Source organism: Triturus cristatus, chromosome 12, assembly GCF_964204655.1.
Source record: "Triturus cristatus chromosome 12, aTriCri1.1, whole genome shotgun sequence".
Classification (NCBI taxonomy): domain Eukaryota; kingdom Metazoa; phylum Chordata; class Amphibia; order Caudata; family Salamandridae; genus Triturus; species Triturus cristatus.
This window is the reverse complement of record NC_140595.1, coordinates 724,699,146-724,722,102: the sequence shown is the minus strand read 5'-3', so window position 1 is coordinate 724,722,102 and position 22,957 is coordinate 724,699,146. Positions and strand designations below refer to the sequence as shown.

The window sequence follows — 22,957 nt, the reverse complement described above, 5'->3', positions numbered from 1 at the left end:
TACGCTTGCATTCAAACTCTCTTGTGGCACTCAAGTTTTTGGACCCTGTTGCACTCTGTTTTTGCGCTGCTTTTAGTCTACGACCCATATTACAGAAGTCAACCATCTCTGAATATTTGGGACTCCTTTGTAAGTGCCTTATCTTTAATCCTTGAAAAGCTCTATAATAAAGGGGTCTGTCAAAGATTGCTTGAATGGAAGATAAAAGAAGGCCCACTTGTCTCACCAAATGCAGTAGAGAAACCTGATGTTTTACTCATGTTATCCTTAGTTCAGTTTTTGTTAGACCTGGCATCCTTAAGGTGGCCTACCAGCAACCTTTTTGCTTTTCACCTCACGTTTTGCTGTATCTTTATGTTGGCCTTAGGACTCTAATCACTTTATCACTACTGTGAGAAAGTGGCTCTGTATATACTGTTCCCAAATAGGTACAGTGTGCACAGAGTCCCCAGTCCCCAGAGGTTTGGCAGAGGCTAAAGTTAGATATAACCTTACTCTCTAAAGTGGTAGCTTGCCGAGCAGTAAGGCAGTATCAGAGTACAGTGTAAAACATTTGTTGTACACACTCAGTCAGCAAATGGTCTCACACACTCAAGAACTGAACTCTAGGCCATTGGTTTGCATACAAAAGATATTGTTGTTTTATTTTAGAACCAACAATAGGTATCAAAATATACTTTCTCAGAATGAGATGCTTTAGTTAAATACTTTGCAATAGGCAATTGACTTTTGCAGGTCATAGTTACAGTTTATTGCAATAGGCAACACAATTTGAATCACAATAATACATTGAGCTCAAGGGAATTTTAAGTTATATGCAATTAATTACTTTCAGGATTACTTTTCTAAATCCAGGACTGGATCCTAGATTCAGTCCTGGGACAGTTCTTGGAAACAAGTGAGTAAATTCGTTTTAGTTACTGTTGTGATTTTTAAGCAATATTTTGCTATTTTAAAAGTTGACACTTAGAAACTTTTGCTGATCAAATTACCAATGTTATCCTATGGAAGGAAATTCACTTAGCAGGTAAGTGGGGTTATGGTTACTTTTTCTAGGTCAGTGTTGGATCCTAGATCCAGCACTACTGTACCACCTGTAAGCAGTTGAGAAACTGCGTTTAAGTTATACAGGCGATTTTTAAGGAATATTTACATGTTTGCAAAATCGACACTTAGAAGAAATTTCACAGAAAAACAGTCAATGGTTTCCTATGGAAGAAAATTCAAGTTACGGGTAAAGTACGTTCTCGTTACTTTTGTAATCCAGTGCTGGGCTCCTAGGCTCAGTACTGGGACATCTATCTAAAACAGGTAAACAATTACGTTTTCACAGTTGGTACGATTTTTAAAGAATATTTGTAAGTTTCAAAAATCGACACTTAGAAAATTTTCAGCAAAAAGCAGGCAATGATATCCCATGGAAGGAAATTCGAGTTACTGGTAAGTACGGTTAAAATTACTTTTCAGGGTCAGTACTGAGCTCCAAGATGCAGCACTGAGGTCTCTCCTGATAACAGGTGAGTAAATCAGAATTCGTTGTTCGGCTGATTTTAGATGAATATTTTAAAGTTCCAAAACTCCACACCACTTAGAAGAATTTCCAAGTGAAACCACTCAATGTTAGCCTATGGAAGAAAAGTGAGTTATCGGCTTTTAGGTAAGTACTCGACTGGCAGAGTTATGGTTCTGGGCATAGACTCAGGGGTCTCCCAGGGGAGTCCCAGCCTACTTGCCAAGCCTTAAACTCCCCTTTTATTACATATAATTTACACCTAAGGTAGGCCCTAGGTAGTCCTAGGTGCATGATGCTATGTAAGTAAAAAATAAGATATGTACTTTGGTGGTTCGCGTGTCCTGTAAGTACCAAACAGTCTATTTCATTTTTCACTACTGTGAGGTCTACCCCTCTCATAGGTTAGCTCTGTGTATTCCCCTATACTTTTTATTTGGTAATTCCATATCGGAGAGGAGTAGCTTTATTTATTTATTGAAAATCCTACTTACTGGTGAGGTTGGATTTAACTTTACTATTTTAGAAATGCCACTTTTAGAGAGTGAACATGTCTCTGCACTTACTGCTCTATTTGCCTGAAACCTGGCCCCAATACACGTCTGGATTGGGCTGGGTGACAGCAAAATTTGTGCCTTCCCTCTAGAGAGCCACAACACAGGTCACTCAACTGCACCTGGGGGTGAGCTCCGCTCCCCCTCCACCCCCAATAGGTTCAAGAACGATAATTTATGTAAGTAAATACATTATAGCTACAGCTTATAATCATGCAAGTTTAAATCATTTGTTGTTAGATGGTTTAAATATTTGAAAGGATCTGTTTTTAATAGACATTTTACAAAAACCACTGGTACATTTGCTAATTCTGTAAAATTAACACCCAACTGCCGTGACATTACCAACCACAATGCCGTGACTCGGATTCTAACCGAGGTTGCTGCGGCCACAACGCAGAGTACTAACCACTATACGATCACGGCGAGCTACTTGGGCTCAACGACATACAATGACATGGAGAATTTATAATTCGGAACACTCAGGGCTGTTCCTGTGATAGGCTGGATGTATTCATTGCTTCCTCATTCCTCATTCAGAGGCTGCGTCTCCTCAGTGGTTGATAGGCTGAAACCGTTTCCTGGCCGCCTGCTTGTGAAATGCCAGGAGTCAAAGATCACACATTACACTTGCGGACCTGTGATGGGACACCAATGCAGAGAAACCCACCTGGCACAGGCCTTCTATTCTGTCTATTAGACCTGCATCTTCCCTGCACCTTTCAAGCCATTTGTATGTGAAGCAAGAAAGAGTTAGAGAGTGATCCATCTACACTTTTATAGGGAGGATGTCGCCGTGAGCTCCTCCCAGCTAATCACACGAACAGCAGAAAAGCAAGATAAATACACAGTTGAGGGGTGGGCTGCATGGTTATGTTTTTGAGTAAATATTGAAACTGACCTCAGTGGCTCATTAGCAGAGCTGCGGCTAATGACTGGTGCCAAATCATGATGAAGCAAGCACCATGGCTCGTAGGGGACCCACAACACGCTTTTCTTAGCTCACTGAATTAAAGTATAAACTTCCGCCGTGTGTGAGTGGTAAAGGCTTGTTAATATGGTTCCTTTTCCAATTCAAGTCTGACAACAAGAGGCAGGAACCACGTGGCTTCGGAAGCTCAGGAAAGTAGCCACCAACCACAGAGAAAGAGAGAACTGGCAGTATGAGAGGTGGAGAAAACAGAAGCGGGAGCAAGGAGCTCAAATGAGATTGATGGCGTTTAAATAGAGCGCGTAAAGGAACAGTTACACAGCTAAGAAATGGGAAAGACAGACTAGGGAAAAAAACACAGAAAGAGCCTGTAGATGAAATTCTCTTCCTGGGACAGCAGGTTAAGAGAAATTACACATGGGGAGGTTAAGCATGTAACACGGGGGAGAATAAAAAAGAAAATGCAGTTTTATGAAGTGTGTTTGCCAATCCAGCCAGCACTTTTGTTCTATTTCTCTCTTTGCGTCTTTTATTGGTAAAGTAACTTTCAAGTGCATGCGCAGGTATGAATGAGAGAGCAACGGTATAATAATTTGAAGCGTTTACACCAGTGCTAAAGTAGGAATGAGGTGTAGCAAAGACATGAAAGAGGTAGCGATAACAAATATGTGGAGAGGCAATAGTGACACAAAAATAAGCCACCTATTTATAAAACTGAAATGGAAGAAATACTAAAGGTTAACTTCTGAAATTGTAGCCGATAATAAAAAGATTCTCGTTGTTGGCAGGATTCGAACCTGCGCGGGGATACCCCAATGGATTTCTAGTCCATCGCCTTAACCACTCGGCCACAACAACTTGCTGTAAGCGGCCTCCAAATATTTTGTTTGAAAGTTTTGAAGTGTTCCCACATCAAAGTACTGATATTCTGCAATGCGCTTTTTAAAAACAATGTTTTTTTCATCATGCACGGTCTGTCCTAAAAACAAAAATTGCATGAGTATATCTCTGGATCTGTAAAAGGATACGCTTGCATTCAAACTCTCTTGTGGCACTCAAGTTTTTGGGACCCTGTTGCACTCTGTTTTTGCGCTGCTTTTAGTCTACGACCCATATTACAGAAGTCAACCATCTCTGAATATTTGGGACTCCTTTGTAAGTGCCTTATCTTTAATCCTTGAAAAGCTCTATAATAAAGGGGTCTGTCAAAGATTGCTTGAATGGAAGATAAAAGAAGGCCCACTTGTCTCACCAAATGCAGTAGAGAAACCTGATGTTTTACTCATGTTATCCTTAGTTCAGTTTTTGTTAGACCTGGCATCCTTAAGGTGGCCTACCAGCAACCTTTTTGCTTTTCACCTCACGTTTTGCTGTATCTTTATGTTGGCCTTAGGACTCTAATCACTTTATCACTACTGTGAGAAAGTGGCTCTGTATATACTGTTCCCAAATAGGTACAGTGTGCACAGAGTCCCCAGTCCCCAGAGGTTTGGCAGAGGCTAAAGTTAGATATAACCTTACTCTCTAAAGTGGTAGCTTGCCGAGCAGTAAGGCAGTATCAGAGTACAGTGTAAAACATTTGTTGTACACACTCAGTCAGCAAATGGTCTCACACACTCAAGAACTGAACTCTAGGCCATTGGTTTGCATACAAAAGATATTGTTGTTTTATTTTAGAACCAACAATAGGTATCAAAATATACTTTCTCAGAATGAGATGCTTTAGTTAAATACTTTGCAATAGGCAATTGACTTTTGCAGGTCATAGTTACAGTTTATTGCAATAGGCAACACAATTTGAATCACAATAATACATTGAGCTCAATGGGAATTTTAAGTTATATGCAATTAATTACTTTCAGGATTACTTTTCTAAATCCAGGACTGGATCCTAGATTCAGTCCTGGGACAGTTCTTGGAAACAAGTGAGTAAATTCGTTTTAGTTACTGTTGTGATTTTTAAGCAATATTTTGCTATTTTAAAAGTTGACACTTAGAAACTTTTGCTGATCAAATTACCAATGTTATCCTATGGAAGGAAATTCACTTAGCAGGTAAGTGGGGTTATGGTTACTTTTTCTAGGTCAGTGTTGGATCCTAGATCCAGCACTACTGTACCACCTGTAAGCAGTTGAGAAACTGCGTTTAAGTTATACAGGCGATTTTTAAGGAATATTTACATGTTTGCAAAATCGACACTTAGAAGAAATTTCACAGAAAAACAGTCAATGGTTTCCTATGGAAGAAAATTCAAGTTACGGGTAAAGTACGTTCTCGTTACTTTTGTAATCCAGTGCTGGGCTCCTAGGCTCAGTACTGGGACATCTATCTAAAACAGGTAAACAATTACGTTTTCACAGTTGGTACGATTTTTAAAGAATATTTGTAAGTTTCAAAAATCGACACTTAGAAAATTTTCAGCAAAAAGCAGGCAATGATATCCCATGGAAGGAAATTCGAGTTACTGGTAAGTACGGTTAAAATTACTTTTCAGGGTCAGTACTGAGCTCCAAGATGCAGCACTGAGGTCTCTCCTGATAACAGGTGAGTAAATCAGAATTCGTTGTTCGGCTGATTTTAGATGAATATTTTAAAGTTCCAAAACTCCACACCACTTAGAAGAATTTCCAAGTGAAACCACTCAATGTTAGCCTATGGAAGAAAAGTGAGTTATCGGCTTTTAGGTAAGTACTCGACTGGCAGAGTTATGGTTCTGGGCATAGACTCAGGGGTCTCCCAGGGGAGTCCCAGCCTACTTGCCAAGCCTTAAACTCCCCTTTTATTACATATAATTTACACCTAAGGTAGGCCCTAGGTAGTCCTAGGTGCATGATGCTATGTAAGTAAAAAATAAGATATGTACTTTGGTGGTTCGCGTGTCCTGTAAGTACCAAACAGTCTATTTCATTTTTCACTACTGTGAGGTCTACCCCTCTCATAGGTTAGCTCTGTGTATTCCCCTATACTTTTTATTTGGTAATTCCATATCGGAGAGGAGTAGCTTTATTTATTTATTGAAAATCCTACTTACTGGTGAGGTTGGATTTAACTTTACTATTTTAGAAATGCCACTTTTAGAGAGTGAACATGTCTCTGCACTTACTGCTCTATTTGCCTGAAACCTGGCCCCAATACACGTCTGGATTGGGCTGGGTGACAGCAAAATTTGTGCCTTCCCTCTAGAGAGCCACAACACAGGTCACTCAACTGCACCTGGGGGTGAGCTCCGCTCCCCCTCCACCCCCAATAGGTTCAAGAACGATAATTTATGTAAGTAAATACATTATAGCTACAGCTTATAATCATGCAAGTTTAAATCATTTGTTGTTAGATGGTTTAAATATTTGAAAGGATCTGTTTTTAATAGACATTTTACAAAAACCACTGGTACATTTGCTAATTCTGTAAAATTAACACCCAACTGCCGTGACATTGCCAACCACAATGCCGTGACTCGGATTCGAACCGAGGTTGCTGCGGCCACAACGCAGAGTACTAACCACTATACGATCACGGCGAGCTACTTGGGCTCAACGACATACAATGACATGGAGAATTTATAATTCGGAACACTCAGGGCTGTTCCTGTGATAGGCTGTATGTACTCATTGCTTCCTCATTCCTCATTCAGAGGCTGCGTCTCCTCAGTGGTTGATAGGCTGAAACCGTTTCCTGGCCGCCTGCTTGTGAAATGCCAGGAGTCAAAGATCACACATTACACTTGCGGACCTGTGATGGGACACCAATGCAGAGAAACCCACCTGGCACAGGCCTTCTATTCTGTCTATTAGACCTGCATCTTCCCTGCACCTTTCAAGCCATTTGTATGTGAAGCAAGAAAGAGTTAGAGAGTGATCCATCTACACTTTTATAGGGAGGATGTCGCCGTGAGCTCCTCCCAGCTAATCACACGAACAGCAGAAAAGCAAGATAAATACACAGTTGAGGGGTGGGCTGCATGGTTATGTTTTTGAGTAAATATTGAAACTGACCTCAGTGGCTCATTAGCAGAGCTGCGGCTAATGACTGGTGCCAAATCATGATGAAGCAAGCACCATGGCTCGTAGGGGACCCACAACACGCTTTTCTTAGCTCACTGAATTAAAGTATAAACTTCCGCCGTGTGTGAGTGGTAAAGGCTTGTTAATATGGTTCCTTTTCCAATTCAAGTCTGACAACAAGAGGCAGGAACCACGTGGCTTCGGAAGCTCAGGAAAGTAGCCACCAACCACAGAGAAAGAGAGAACTGGCAGTATGAGAGGTGGAGAAAACAGAATCGGGACCAAGGAGCTCAAATGAGATTGATGGCGTTTAAATAGAGCGCGTAAAGGAACAGTTACACAGCTAAGAAATGGGAAAGACAGACTAGGGAAAAAAACACAGAAAGAGCCTGTAGATGAAATTCTCTTCCTGGGACAGCAGGTTAAGAGAAATTACACATGGGGAGGTTAAGCATGTAACACGGGGGAGAATAAAAAAGAAAATGCAGTTTTATGAAGTGTGTTTGCCAATCCAGCCAGCACTTTTGTTCTATTTCTCTCTTTGCGTCTTTTATTGGTAAAGTAACTTTCAAGTGCATGCGCAGGTATGAATGAGAGAGCAACCGTATAATAATTTGAAGCGTTTACACCAGTGCTAAAGTAGGAATGAGGTGTAGCAAAGACATGAAAGAGGTAGCGATAACAAATATGTGGAGAGGCAATAGTGACACAAAAATAAGCCACCTATTTATAAAACTGAAATGGAAGAAATACTAAAGGTTAACTTCTGAAATTGTAGCCGATAATAAAAAGATTCTCGTTGTTGGCAGGATTCGAACCTGCGCGGGGATACCCCAATGGATTTCTAGTCCATCGCCTTAACCACTCGGCCACAACAACTTGCTGTAAGCTGCCTACAAATATTTTGTTTGAAAGTTTTGAAGTTTTCCCACATCAAAGTACTGATATTCTGCAATGCGCTTTTTAAAAACAATGTTTTTTTCATCATGCACGTTCTGTCCTAAAAACAAAAATTGCATGAGTATATCTCTGGATCTGTAAAAGGATACGCTTGCATTCAAACTCTCTTGTGGCACTCAAGTTTTTTGGACCCTGTTGCACTCTGTTTTTGCGCTGCTTTTAGTCTACGACCCATATTACAGAAGTCAACCATCTCTGAGTATTTGGGACTCCTTTGTAAGTGCCTTATCTTTAATCCTTGAAAAGCTCTATAATAAAGGGGTCTGTCAAAGATTGCTTGAATGGAAGATAAAAGAAGGCCCACTTGTCTCACCAAATGCAGTAGAGAAACCTGATGTTTTACTCATGTTATCCTTAGTTCAGTTTTTGTTAGACCTGGCATCCTTAAGGTGGCCTACCAGCAACCTTTTTGCTTTTCACCTCACGTTTTGCTGTATCTTTATGTTGGCCTTAGGACTCTAATCACTTTATCACTACTGTGAGAAAGTGGCTCTGTATATACTGTTCCCAAATAGGTACAGTGTGCACAGAGTCCCCAGTCCCCAGAGGTTTGGCAGAGGCTAAAGTTAGATATAACCTTACTCTCTAAAGTGGTAGCTTGCCGAGCAGTAAGGCAGTATCAGAGTACAGTGTAAAACATTTGTTGTACACACTCAGTCAGCAAATGGTCTCACACACTCAAGAACTGAACTCTAGGCCATTGGTTTGCATACAAAAGATATTGTTGTTTTATTTTAGAACCAACAATAGGTATCAAAATATACTTTCTCAGAATGAGATGCTTTAGTTAAATACTTTGCAATAGGCAATTGACTTTTGCAGGTCATAGTTACAGTTTATTGCAATAGGCAACACAATTTGAATCACAATAATACATTGAGCTCAATGGGAATTTTAAGTTATATGCAATTAATTACTTTCAGGATTACTTTTCTAAATCCAGGACTGGATCCTAGGTTCAGTCCTGGGACAGTTCTTGGAAACAAGTGAGTAAATTCGTTTTAGTTACTGTTGTGATTTTTAAGCAATATTTTGCTATTTTAAAAGTTGACACTTAGAAACTTTTGCTGATCAAATTACCAATGTTATCCTATGGAAGGAAATTCACTTAGCAGGTAAGTGGGGTTATGGTTACTTTTTCTAGGTCAGTGTTGGATCCTAGATCCAGCACTACTGTACCACCTGTAAGCAGTTGAGAAACTGCGTTTAAGTTATACAGGCGATTTTTAAGGAATATTTACATGTTTTCAAAATCGACACTTCGAAGAAATTTCACAGAAAAACAGTCAATGGTTTCCTATGGAAGAAAATTCAAGTTACGGGTAAAGTACGTTCTCGTTACTTTTGTAATCCAGTGCTGGGCTCCTAGGCTCAGTACTGGGACATCTATCTAAAACAGGTAAACAATTACGTTTTCACAGTTGGTACGATTTTTAAAGAATATTTGTAAGTTTCAAAAATCGACACTTAGAAAATTTTCAGCAAAAAGCAGGCAATGATATCCCATGGAAGGAAATTGGAGTTACTGGTAAGTACGGTTAAAATTACTTTTCAGGGTCAGTACTGAGCTCCAAGATGCAGCACTGAGGTCTCTCCTGATAACAGGTGAGTAAATCAGAATTCGTTGTTCGGCTGATTTTAGATGAATATTTTAAAGTTCCAAAACTCCACACCACTTAGAAGAATTTCCAAGTGAAACCACTCAATGTTAGCCTATGGAAGAAAAGTGAGTTATCGGCTTTTAGGTAAGTACTCGACTGGCAGAGTTATGGTTCTGGGCATAGACTCAGGGGTCTCCCAGGGGAGTCCCAGCCTACTTGCCAAGCCTTAAACTCCCCTTTTATTACATATAATTTACACCTAAGGTAGGCCCTAGGTAGTCCTAGGTGCATGATGCTATGTAAGTAAAAAATAAGATATGTACTTTGGTGGTTCGCGTGTCCTGTAAGTACCAAACAGTCTATTTCATTTTTCACTACTGTGAGGTCTACCCCTCTCATAGGTTAGCTCTGTGTATTCCCTATACTTTTTATTTGGTAATTCCATATCGGAGAGGAGTAGCTTTATTTATTTATTGAAAATCCTACTTACTGGTGAGGTTGGATTTAACTTTACTATTTTAGAAATGCCACTTTTAGAGAGTGAACATGTCTCTGCACTTACTGCTCTATTTGCCTGAAACCTGGCCCCAATACACGTCTGGATTGGGCTGGGTGACAGCAAAATGTGTGCCTTCCCTCTAGAGAGCCACAACACAGGTCACTCAACTGCACCTGGGGGGTGAGCACCGCTCCCCCTCCACCCCCAATAGGTTCAAGAACGATAATTTATGTAAGTAAATACATTATAGCTACAGCTTATAATCATGCAAGTTTAAATCATTTGTTGTTAGATGGTTTAAATATTTGAAAGGATCTGTTTTTAATAGACATTTTACAAAAACCACTGGTACATTTGCTAATTCTGTAAAATTAACACCCAACTGCCGTGACATTGCCAACCACAATGCCGTGACTCGGATTCGAACCGAGGTTGCTGCGGCCACAACGCAGAGTACTAACCACTATACGATCACGGCGAGCTACTTGGGCTCGACGACATACAATGACATGGAGAATTTATAATTCGGAACACTCAGGGCTGTTCCTGTGATAGGCTGTATGTATTCATTGCTTCCTCATTCCTCATTCAGAGGCTGCGTCTCCTCAGTGGTTGATAGGCTGAAACCGTTTCCTGGCCGCCTGCTTGTGAAATGCCAGGAGTCAAAGATCACACATTACACTTGCGGACCTGTGATGGGACACCAATGCAGAGAAACCCACCTGGCACAGGCCTTCTATTCTGTCTATTAGACCTGCATCTTCCCTGCACCTTTCAAGCCATTTGTATGTGAAGCAAGAAAGAGTTAGAGAGTGATCCATCTACACTTTTATAGGGAGGATGTCGCCGTGAGCTCCTCCCAGCTAATCACACGAACAGCAGAAAAGCAAGATAAATACACAGTTGAGGGGTGGGCTGCATGGTTATGTTTTTGAGTAAATATTGAAACTGACCTCAGTGGCTCATTAGCAGAGCTGCGGCTAATGACTGGTGCCAAATCATGATGAAGCAAGCACCATGGCTCGTAGGGGACCCACAACACGCTTTTCTTAGCTCACTGAATTAAAGTATAAACTTCCGCCGTGTGTGAGTGGTAAAGGCTTGTTAATATGGTTCCTTTTCCAATTCAAGTCTGACAACAAGAGGCAGGAACCACGTGGCTTCGGAAGCTCAGGAAAGTAGCCACCAACCACAGAGAAAGAGAGAACTGGCAGTATGAGAGGTGGAGAAAACAGAATCGGGAGCAAGGAGCTCAAATGAGATTGATGGCGTTTAAATAGAGCGCGTAAAGGAACAGTTACACAGCTAAGAAATGGGAAAGACAGACTAGGGAAAAAAACACAGAAAGAGCCTGTAGATGAAATTCTCTTCCTGGGACAGCAGGTTAAGAGAAATTACACATGGGGAGGTTAAGCATGTAACACGGGGGAGAATAAAAAAGAAAATGCAGTTTTATGAAGTGTGTTTGCCAATCCAGCCAGCACTTTTGTTCTATTTCTCTCTTTGCGTCTTTTATTGGTAAAGTAACTTTCAAGTGCATGCGCAGGTATGAATGAGAGAGCAACCGTATAATAATTTGAAGCGTTTACACCAGTGCTAAAGTAGGAATGAGGTGTAGCAAAGACATGAAAGAGGTAGCGATAACAAATATGTGGAGAGGCAATAGTGACACAAAAATAAGCCACCTATTTATAAAACTGAAATGGAAGAAATACTAAAGGTTAACTTCTGAAATTGTAGCCGATAATAAAAAGATTCTCGTTGTTGGCAGGATTCGAACCTGCGCGGGGATACCCCAATGGATTTCTAGTCCATCGCCTTAACCACTCGGCCACAACAACTTGCTGTAAGCTGCCTACAAATATTTTGTTTGAAAGTTTTGAAGTTTTCCCACATCAAAGTACTGATATTCTGCAATGCGCTTTTTAAAAACAATGTTTTTTTCATCATGCACGTTCTGTCCTAAAAACAAAAATTGCATGAGTATATCTCTGGATCTGTAAAAGGATACGCTTGCATTCAAACTCTCTTGTGGCACTCAAGTTTTTTGGACCCTGTTGCACTCTGTTTTTGCGCTGCTTTTAGTCTACGACCCATATTACAGAAGTCAACCATCTCTGAGTATTTGGGACTCCTTTGTAAGTGCCTTATCTTTAATCCTTGAAAAGCTCTATAATAAAGGGGTCTGTCAAAGATTGCTTGAATGGAAGATAAAAGAAGGCCCACTTGTCTCACCAAATGCAGTAGAGAAACCTGATGTTTTACTCATGTTATCCTTAGTTCAGTTTTTGTTAGACCTGGCATCCTTAAGGTGGCCTACCAGCAACCTTTTTGCTTTTCACCTCACGTTTTGCTGTATCTTTATGTTGGCCTTAGGACTCTAATCACTTTATCACTACTGTGAGAAAGTGGCTCTGTATATACTGTTCCCAAATAGGTACAGTGTGCACAGAGTCCCCAGTCCCCAGAGGTTTGGCAGAGGCTAAAGTTAGATATAACCTTACTCTCTAAAGTGGTAGCTTGCCGAGCAGTAAGGCAGTATCAGAGTACAGTGTAAAACATTTGTTGTACACACTCAGTCAGCAAATGGTCTCACACACTCAAGAACTGAACTCTAGGCCATTGGTTTGCATACAAAAGATATTGTTGTTTTATTTTAGAACCAACAATAGGTATCAAAATATACTTTCTCAGAATGAGATGCTTTAGTTAAATACTTTGCAATAGGCAATTGACTTTTGCAGGTCATAGTTACAGTTTATTGCAATAGGCAACACAATTTGAATCACAATAATACATTGAGCTCAATGGGAATTTTAAGTTATATGCAATTAATTACTTTCAGGATTACTTTTCTAAATCCAGGACTGGATCCTAGATTCAGTCCTGGGACAGTTCTTGGAAACAAGTGAGTAAATTCGTTTTAGTTACTGTTGTGATTTTTAAGCAATATTTTGCTATTTTAAAAGTTGACACTTAGAAACTTTTGCTGATCAAATTACCAATGTTATCCTATGGAAGGAAATTCACTTAGCAGGTAAGTGGGGTTATGGTTACTTTTTCTAGGTCAGTGTTGGATCCTAGATCCAGCACTACTGTACCACCTGTAAGCAGTTGAGAAACTGCGTTTAAGTTATACAGGCGATTTTTAAGGAATATTTACATGTTTTCAAAATCGACACTTCGAAGAAATTTCACAGAAAAACAGTCAATGGTTTCCTATGGAAGAAAATTCAAGTTACGGGTAAAGTACGTTCTCGTTACTTTTGTAATCCAGTGCTGGGCTCCTAGGCTCAGTACTGGGACATCTATCTAAAACAGGTAAACAATTACGTTTTCACAGTTGGTACGATTTTTAAAGAATATTTGTAAGTTTCAAAAATCGACACTTAGAAAATTTTCAGCAAAAAGCAGGCAATGATATCCCATGGAAGGAAATTGGAGTTACTGGTAAGTACGGTTAAAATTACTTTTCAGGGTCAGTACTGAGCTCCAAGATGCAGCACTGAGGTCTCTCCTGATAACAGGTGAGTAAATCAGAATTCGTTGTTCGGCTGATTTTAGATGAATATTTTAAAGTTCCAAAACTCCACACCACTTAGAAGAATTTCCAAGTGAAACCACTCAATGTTAGCCTATGGAAGAAAAGTGAGTTATCGGCTTTTAGGTAAGTACTCGACTGGCAGAGTTATGGTTCTGGGCATAGACTCAGGGGTCTCCCAGGGGAGTCCCAGCCTACTTGCCAAGCCTTAAACTCCCCTTTTATTACATATAATTTACACCTAAGGTAGGCCCTAGGTAGTCCTAGGTGCATGATGCTATGTAAGTAAAAAATAAGATATGTACTTTGGTGGTTCGCGTGTCCTGTAAGTACCAAACAGTCTATTTCATTTTTCACTACTGTGAGGTCTACCCCTCTCATAGGTTAGCTCTGTGTATTCCCTATACTTTTTATTTGGTAATTCCATATCGGAGAGGAGTAGCTTTATTTATTTATTGAAAATCCTACTTACTGGTGAGGTTGGATTTAACTTTACTATTTTAGAAATGCCACTTTTAGAGAGTGAACATGTCTCTGCACTTACTGCTCTATTTGCCTGAAACCTGGCCCCAATACACGTCTGGATTGGGCTGGGTGACAGCAAAATGTGTGCCTTCCCTCTAGAGAGCCACAACACAGGTCACTCAACTGCACCTGGGGGGTGAGCACCGCTCCCCCTCCACCCCCAATAGGTTCAAGAACGATAATTTATGTAAGTAAATACATTATAGCTACAGCTTATAATCATGCAAGTTTAAATCATTTGTTGTTAGATGGTTTAAATATTTGAAAGGATCTGTTTTTAATAGACATTTTACAAAAACCACTGGTACATTTGCTAATTCTGTAAAATTAACACCCAACTGCCGTGACATTGCCAACCACAATGCCGTGACTCGGATTCGAACCGAGGTTGCTGCGGCCACAACGCAGAGTACTAACCACTATACGATCACGGCGAGCTACTTGGGCTCGACGACATACAATGACATGGAGAATTTATAATTCGGAACACTCAGGGCTGTTCCTGTGATAGGCTGTATGTATTCATTGCTTCCTCATTCCTCATTCAGAGGCTGCGTCTCCTCAGTGGTTGATAGGCTGAAACCGTTTCCTGGCCGCCTGCTTGTGAAATGCCAGGAGTCAAAGATCACACATTACACTTGCGGACCTGTGATGGGACACCAATGCAGAGAAACCCACCTGGCACAGGCCTTCTATTCTGTCTATTAGACCTGCATCTTCCCTGCACCTTTCAAGCCATTTGTATGTGAAGCAAGAAAGAGTTAGAGAGTGATCCATCTACACTTTTATAGGGAGGATGTCGCCGTGAGCTCCTCCCAGCTAATCACACGAACAGCAGAAAAGCAAGATAAATACACAGTTGAGGGGTGGGCTGCATGGTTATGTTTTTGAGTAAATATTGAAACTGACCTCAGTGGCTCATTAGCAGAGCTGCGGCTAATGACTGGTGCCAAATCATGATGAAGCAAGCACCATGGCTCGTAGGGGACCCACAACACGCTTTTCTTAGCTCACTGAATTAAAGTTTAAACTTCCGCCGTGTGTGAGTGGTAAAGGCTTGTTAATATGGTTCCTTTTCCAATTCAAGTCTGACAACAAGAGGCAGGAACCACGTGGCTTCGGAAGCTCAGGAAAGTAGCCACCAACCACAGAGAAAGAGAGAACTGGCAGTATGAGAGGTGGAGAAAACAGAATCGGGAGCAAGGAGCTCAAATGAGATTGATGGCGTTTAAATAGAGCGCGTAAAGGAACAGTTACACAGCTAAGAAATGGGAAAGACAGACTAGGGAAAAAAACACAGAAAGAGCCTGTAGATGAAATTCTCTTCCTGGGACAGCAGGTTAAGAGAAATTACACATGGGGAGGTTAAGCATGTAACACGGGGGAGAATAAAAAAGAAAATGCAGTTTTATGAAGTGTGTTTGCCAATCCAGCCAGCACTTTTGTTCTATTTCTCTCTTTGCGTCTTTTATTGGTAAAGTAACTTTCAAGTGCATGCGCAGGTATGAATGAGAGAGCAACCGTATAATAATTTGAAGCGTTTACACCAGTGCTAAAGTAGGAATGAGGTGTAGCAAAGACATGAAAGAGGTAGCGATAACAAATATGTGGAGAGGCAATAGTGACACAAAAATAAGCCACCTATTTATAAAACTGAAATGGAAGAAATACTAAAGGTTAACTTCTGAAATTGTAGCCGATAATAAAAAGATTCTCGTTGTTGGCAGGATTCGAACCTGCGCGGGGATACCCCAATGGATTTCTAGTCCATCGCCTTAACCACTCGGCCACAACAACTTGCTGTAAGCTGCCTACAAATATTTTGTTTGAAAGTTTTGAAGTTTTCCCACATCAAAGTACTGATATTCTGCAATGCGCTTTTTAAAAACAATGTTTTTTTCATCATGCACGTTCTGTCCTAAAAACAAAAATTGCATGAGTATATCTCTGGATCTGTAAAAGGATACGCTTGCATTCAAACTCTCTTGTGGCACTCAAGTTTTTTGGACCCTGTTGCACTCTGTTTTTGCGCTGCTTTTAGTCTACGACCCATATTACAGAAGTCAACCATCTCTGAGTATTTGGGACTCCTTTGTAAGTGCCTTATCTTTAATCCTTGAAAAGCTCTATAATAAAGGGGTCTGTCAAAGATTGCTTGAATGGAAGATAAAAGAAGGCCCACTTGTCTCACCAAATGCAGTAGAGAAACCTGATGTTTTACTCATGTTATCCTTAGTTCAGTTTTTGTTAGACCTGGCATCCTTAAGGTGGCCTACCAGCAACCTTTTTGCTTTTCACCTCACGTTTTGCTGTATCTTTATGTTGGCCTTAGGACTCTAATCACTTTATCACTACTGTGAGAAAGTGGCTCTGTATATACTGTTCCCAAATAGGTACAGTGTGCACAGAGTCCCCAGTCCCCAGAGGTTTGGCAGAGGCTAAAGTTAGATATAACCTTACTCTCTAAAGTGGTAGCTTGCCGAGCAGTAAGGCAGTATCAGAGTACAGTGTAAAACATTTGTTGTACACACTCAGTCAGCAAATGGTCTCACACACTCAAGAACTGAACTCTAGGCCATTGGTTTGCATACAAAAGATATTGTTGTTTTATTTTAGAACCAACAATAGGTATCAAAATATACTTTCTCAGAATGAGATGCTTTAGTTAAATACTTTGCAATAGGCAATTGACTTTTGCAGGTCATAGTTACAGTTTATTGCAATAGGCAACACAATTTGAATCACAATAATACATTGAGCTCAATGGGAATTTTAAGTTATATGCAATTAATTACTTTCAGGATTACTTTTCTAAATCCAGGACTGGATCCTAGGTTCAGTCCTGGGACAGTTCTTGGAAACAAGTGAGTAAATTCGTTTTAGTTACTGTTGTGATTTTTAAGCAATATTTTGCTATTTTAAAAGTTGACACTTAGAAACTTTTGCTGATCAAATTACCAATGTTATCCTATGGAAGGAAATTCACTTAGCAGGTAAGTGGGGTTATGGTTACTTTTTCTAGGTCAGTGTTGGATCCTAGATCCAGCACTACTGTACCACCTGTAAGCAGTTGAGAAACTGCGTTTAAGTTATACAGGCGATTTTTAAGGAATATTTACATGTTTTCAAAATCGACACTTCGAAGAAATTTCACAGAAAAACAGTCAATGGTTTCCTATGGAAGAAAATTCAAGTTACGGGTAAAGTACGTTCTCGTTACTTTTGTAATCCAGTGCTGGGCTCCTAGGCTCAGTACTGGGACATCTATCTAAAACAGGTAAACAATTACGTTTTCACAGTTGGTACGATTTTTAAAGAATATTTGTAAGTTTCAAAAATCGACACTTAGAAAATTTTCAGCAAAAAGCAGGCAATGATATCCCATGGAAGGAAATTGGAGTTACTGGTAAGTACGGTTAAAATTACTTTTCAGGGTCAGTACTGAGCTCCAAGATGCAGCACTGAGGTCTCTCCTGATAACAGGTGAGTAAATCAGAATTCGTTGTTCGGCTGATTTTAGATGAATATTTTAAAGTTCCAAAACTCCACACCACTTAGAAGAATTTCCAAGTGAAACCACTCAATGTTAGCCTATGGAAGAAAAGTGAGTTATCGGCTTTTAGGTAAGTACTCGACTGGCAGAGTTATGGTTCTGGGCATAGACTCAGGGGTCTCCCAGGGGAGTCCCAGCCTACTTGCCAAGCCTTAAACTCCCCTTTTATTACATATAATTTACACCTAAGGTAGGCCCTAGGTAGTCCTAGGTGCATGATGCTATGTAAGTAAAAAATAAGATATGTACTTTGGTGGTTCGCGTGTCCTGTAAGTACCAAACAGTCTATTTCATTTTTCACTACTGTGAGGTCTACCCCTCTCATAGGTTAGCTCTGTGTATTCCCTATACTTTTTATTTGGTAATTCCATATCGGAGAGGAGTAGCTTTATTTATTTATTGAAAATCCTACTTACTGGTGAGGTTGGATTTAACTTTACTATTTTAGAAATGCCACTTTTAGAGAGTGAACATGTCTCTGCACTTACTGCTCTATTTGCCTGAAACCTGGCCCCAATACACGTCTGGATTGGGCTGGGTGACAGCAAAATGTGTGCCTTCCCTCTAGAGAGCCACAACACAGGTCACTCAACTGCACCTGGGGGGTGAGCACCGCTCCCCCTCCACCCCCAATAGGTTCAAGAACGATAATTTATGTAAGTAAATACATTATAGCTACAGCTTATAATCATGCAAGTTTAAATCATTTGTTGTTAGATGGTTTAAATATTTGAAAGGATCTGTTTTTAATAGACATTTTACAAAAACCACTGGTACATTTGCTAATTCTGTAAAATTAACACCCAACTGCCGTGACATTGCCAACCACAATGCCGTGACTCGGATTCGAACCGAGGTTGCTGCGGCCACAACGCAGAGTACTAACCACTATACGATCACGGCGAGCTACTTGGGCTCGACGACATACAATGACATGGAGAATTTATAATTCGGAACACTCAGGGCTGTTCCTGTGATAGGCTGTATGTATTCATTGCTTCCTCATTCCTCATTCAGAGGCTGCGTCTCCTCAGTGGTTGATAGGCTGAAACCGTTTCCTGGCCGCCTGCTTGTGAAATGCCAGGAGTCAAAGATCACACATTACACTTGCGGACCTGTGATGGGACACCAATGCAGAGAAACCCACCTGGCACAGGCCTTCTATTCTGTCTATTAGACCTGCATCTTCCCTGCACCTTTCAAGCCATTTGTATGTGAAGCAAGAAAGAGTTAGAGAGTGATCCATCTACACTTTTATAGGGAGGATGTCGCCGTGAGCTCCTCCCAGCTAATCACACGAACAGCAGAAAAGCAAGATAAATACACAGTTGAGGGGTGGGCTGCATGGTTATGTTTTTGAGTAAATATTGAAACTGACCTCAGTGGCTCATTAGCAGAGCTGCGGCTAATGACTGGTGCCAAATCATGATGAAGCAAGCACCATGGCTCGTAGGGGACCCACAACACGCTTTTCTTAGCTCACTGAATTAAAGTATAAACTTCCGCCGTGTGTGAGTGGTAAAGGCTTGTTAATATGGTTCCTTTTCCAATTCAAGTCTGACAACAAGAGGCAGGAACCACGTGGCTTCGGAAGCTCAGGAAAGTAGCCACCAACCACAGAGAAAGAGAGAACTGGCAGTATGAGAGGTGGAGAAAACAGAATCGGGAGCAAGGAGCTCAAATGAGATTGATGGCGTTTAAATAGAGCGCGTAAAGGAACAGTTACACAGCTAAGAAATGGGAAAGACAGACTAGGGAAAAAAACACAGAAAGAGCCTGTAGATGAAATTCTCTTCCTGGGACAGCAGGTTAAGAGAAATTACACATGGGGAGGTTAAGCATGTAACACGGGGGAGAATAAAAAAGAAAATGCAGTTTTATGAAGTGTGTTTGCCAATCCAGCCAGCACTTTTGTTCTATTTCTCTCTTTGCGTCTTTTATTGGTAAAGTAACTTTCAAGTGCATGCGCAGGTATGAATGAGAGAGCAACCGTATAATAATTTGAAGCGTTTACACCAGTGCTAAAGTAGGAATGAGGTGTAGCAAAGACATGAAAGAGGTAGCGATAACAAATATGTGGAGAGGCAATAGTGACACAAAAATAAGCCACCTATTTATAAAACTGAAATGGAAGAAATACTAAAGGTTAACTTCTGAAATTGTAGCCGATAATAAAAAGATTCTCGTTGTTGGCAGGATTCGAACCTGCGCGGGGATACCCCAATGGATTTCTAGTCCATCGCCTTAACCACTCGGCCACAACAACTTGCTGTAAGCTGCCTACAAATATTTTGTTTGAAAGTTTTGAAGTTTTCCCACATCAAAGTACTGATATTCTGCAATGCGCTTTTTAAAAACAATGTTTTTTTCATCATGCACGTTCTGTCCTAAAAACAAAAATTGCATGAGTATATCTCTGGATCTGTAAAAGGATACGCTTGCATTCAAACTCTCTTGTGGCACTCAAGTTTTTTGGACCCTGTTGCACTCTGTTTTTGCGCTGCTTTTAGTCTACGACCCATATTACAGAAGTCAACCATCTCTGAGTATTTGGGACTCCTTTGTAAGTGCCTTATCTTTAATCCTTGAAAAGCTCTATAATAAAGGGGTCTGTCAAAGATTGCTTGAATGGAAGATAAAAGAAGGCCCACTTGTCTCACCAAATGCAGTAGAGAAACCTGATGTTTTACTCATGTTATCCTTAGTTCAGTTTTTGTTAGACCTGGCATCCTTAAGGTGGCCTACCAGCAACCTTTTTGCTTTTCACCTCACGTTTTGCTGTATCTTTATGTTGGCCTTAGGACTCTAATCACTTTATCACTACTGTGAGAAAGTGGCTCTGTATATACTGTTCCCAAATAGGTACAGTGTGCACAGAGTCCCCAGTCCCCAGAGGTTTGGCAGAGGCTAAAGTTAGATATAACCTTACTCTCTAAAGTGGTAGCTTGCCGAGCAGTAAGGCAGTATCAGAGTACAGTGTAAAACATTTGTTGTACACACTCAGTCAGCAAATGGTCTCACACACTCAAGAACTGAACTCTAGGCCATTGGTTTGCATACAAAAGATATTGTTGTTTTATTTTAGAACCAACAATAGGTATCAAAATATACTTTCTCAGAATGAGATGCTTTAGTTAAATACTTTGCAATAGGCAATTGACTTTTGCAGGTCATAGTTACAGTTTATTGCAATAGGCAACACAATTTGAATCACAATAATACATTGAGCTCAATGGGAATTTTAAGTTATATGCAATTAATTACTTTCAGGATTACTTTTCTAAATCCAGGACTGGATCCTAGATTCAGTCCTGGGACAGTTCTTGGAAACAAGTGAGTAAATTCGTTTTAGTTACTGTTGTGATTTTTAAGCAATATTTTGCTATTTTAAAAGTTGACACTTCGAAACTTTTGCTGATCAAATTACCAATGTTATCCTATGGAAGGAAATTCACTTAGCAGGTAAGTGGGGTTATGGTTACGTTTTCTAGGTCAGTGTTGGATCCTAGATCCAGCACTACTGTACCACCTGTAAGCAGTTGAGAAACTGCGTTTAAGTTATACAGGCGATTTTTAAGGAATATTTACATGTTTGCAAAATCGACACTTAGAAGAAATTTCACAGAAAAACAGTCAATGGTTTCCTATGGAAGAAAATTCAAGTTACGGGTAAAGTACGTTCTCGTTACTTTTGTAATCCAGTGCTGGGCTCCTAGGCTCAGTACTGGGACATCTATCTAAAACAGGTAAACAATTACGTTTTCACAGTTGGTACGATTTTTAAAGAATATTTGTAAGTTTCAAAAATCGACACTTAGAAAATTTTCAGCAAAAAGCAGGCAATGATATCCCATGGAAGGAAATTCGAGTTACTGGTAAGTACGGTTAAAATTACTTTTCAGGGTCAGTACCGAGCTCCAAGATGCAGCACTGAGGTCTCTCCTGATAACAGGTGAGTAAATCAGAATTCGTTGTTCGGCTGATTTTAGATGAATATTTTAAAGTTCCAAAACTCCACACCACTTAGAAGAATTTCCAAGTGAAACCACTCAATGTTAGCCTATGGAAGAAAAGTGAGTTATCGGCTTTTAGGTAAGTACTCGACTGGCAGAGTTATGGTTCTGGGCATAGACTCAGGGGTCTCCCAGGGGAGTCCCAGCCTACTTGCCAAGCCTTAAACTCCCCTTTTATTACATATAATTTACACCTAAGGTAGGCCCTAGGTAGTCCTAGGTCCTTGATGCTATGTAAGTAAAAAATAAGATATGTACTTTGGTGGTTCACGTGTCCTGTAAGTACCAAACAGTCTATTTCATTTTTCACTACTGTGAGGTCTACCCCTCTCATAGGTTAGCTCTGTGTATTCCCCTATACTTTTTATTTGGTAATTCCATATCGGAGAGGAGTAGCTTTATTTATTTATTGAAAATCCTACTTACTGGTGAGGTTGGATTTAACTTTACTATTTTAGAAATGCCACTTTTAGAGAGTGAACATGTCTCTGCACTTACTGCTCTATTTGCCTGAAACCTGGCCCCAATACACATCTGGATTGGGCTGGGTGACAGCAAAATTTGTGCCTTCCCTCTAGAGAGCCACAACACAGGTCACTCAACTGCACCTGGGGGGTGAGCTCCGCTCCCCCTCCACCCCCAATAGGTTCAAGAACGATAATTTATGTAAGTAAATACATTATAGCTACAGCTTATAATCATGCAAGTTTAAATCATTTGTTGTTAGATGGTTTAAATATTTGAAAGGATCTGTTTTTAATAGACATTTTACAAAAACCACTGGTACATTTGCTAATTCTGTAAAATTAACACCCAACTGCCGTGACATTGCCAACCACAATGCCGTGACTCGGATTCGAACCGAGGTTGCTGCGGCCACAAAGCAGAGTACTAACCACTATACGATCACGGCGAGCTACTTGGGCTCAACGACATACAATGACATGGAGAATTTATAATTCGGAACACTCAGGGCTGTTCCTGTGATAGGCTGGATGTATTCATTGCTTCCTCATTCCTCATTCAGAGGCTGCGTCTCCTCAGTGGTTGATAGGCTGAAACCGTTTCCTGGCCGCCTGCTTGTGAAATGCCAGGAGTCAAAGATCACACATTACACTTGCGGACCTGTGATGGGACACCAATGCAGAGAAACCCACCTGGCACAGGCCTTCTATTCTGTCTATTAGACCTGCATCTTCCCTGCACCTTTCAAGCCATTTGTATGTGAAGCAAGAAAGAGTTAGAGAGTGATCCATCTACACTTTTATA

General features: G+C 40.5%; 9 non-coding genes across 9 annotated transcripts; all 9 read right to left on the bottom strand.

Moving 5' to 3' along the window:
- Positions 1-3,771: 3,771 nt before the first annotated feature.
- TRNAS-AGA (transfer RNA serine (anticodon AGA)) lies at positions 3,772-3,853 on the bottom strand. Its single transcript has one exon. It is a non-coding gene; the product is annotated as a tRNA-Ser (tRNA).
- Positions 3,854-6,440: 2,587 nt separating this feature from the next.
- Positions 6,441-6,512, bottom strand: TRNAH-GUG (transfer RNA histidin (anticodon GUG)). Its single transcript has one exon. It is a non-coding gene; the product is annotated as a tRNA-His (tRNA).
- Positions 6,513-7,793: 1,281 nt separating this feature from the next.
- TRNAS-AGA (transfer RNA serine (anticodon AGA)) lies at positions 7,794-7,875 on the bottom strand. Its single transcript has one exon. It is a non-coding gene; the product is annotated as a tRNA-Ser (tRNA).
- Positions 7,876-10,462: 2,587 nt separating this feature from the next.
- Positions 10,463-10,534, bottom strand: TRNAH-GUG (transfer RNA histidin (anticodon GUG)). The gene has a single exon. It is a non-coding gene; the product is annotated as a tRNA-His (tRNA).
- A 1,281-nt stretch (positions 10,535-11,815) lies between these two features.
- On the bottom strand, positions 11,816-11,897 carry TRNAS-AGA (transfer RNA serine (anticodon AGA)). The gene has a single exon. It is a non-coding gene; the product is annotated as a tRNA-Ser (tRNA).
- A 2,587-nt stretch (positions 11,898-14,484) lies between these two features.
- Positions 14,485-14,556, bottom strand: TRNAH-GUG (transfer RNA histidin (anticodon GUG)). Its single transcript has one exon. It is a non-coding gene; the product is annotated as a tRNA-His (tRNA).
- A 1,281-nt stretch (positions 14,557-15,837) lies between these two features.
- On the bottom strand, positions 15,838-15,919 carry TRNAS-AGA (transfer RNA serine (anticodon AGA)). Its single transcript has one exon. It is a non-coding gene; the product is annotated as a tRNA-Ser (tRNA).
- A 2,587-nt stretch (positions 15,920-18,506) lies between these two features.
- On the bottom strand, positions 18,507-18,578 carry TRNAH-GUG (transfer RNA histidin (anticodon GUG)). Its single transcript has one exon. It is a non-coding gene; the product is annotated as a tRNA-His (tRNA).
- Positions 18,579-19,859: 1,281 nt separating this feature from the next.
- Positions 19,860-19,941, bottom strand: TRNAS-AGA (transfer RNA serine (anticodon AGA)). Its single transcript has one exon. It is a non-coding gene; the product is annotated as a tRNA-Ser (tRNA).
- Positions 19,942-22,957: the final 3,016 nt, after the last annotated feature.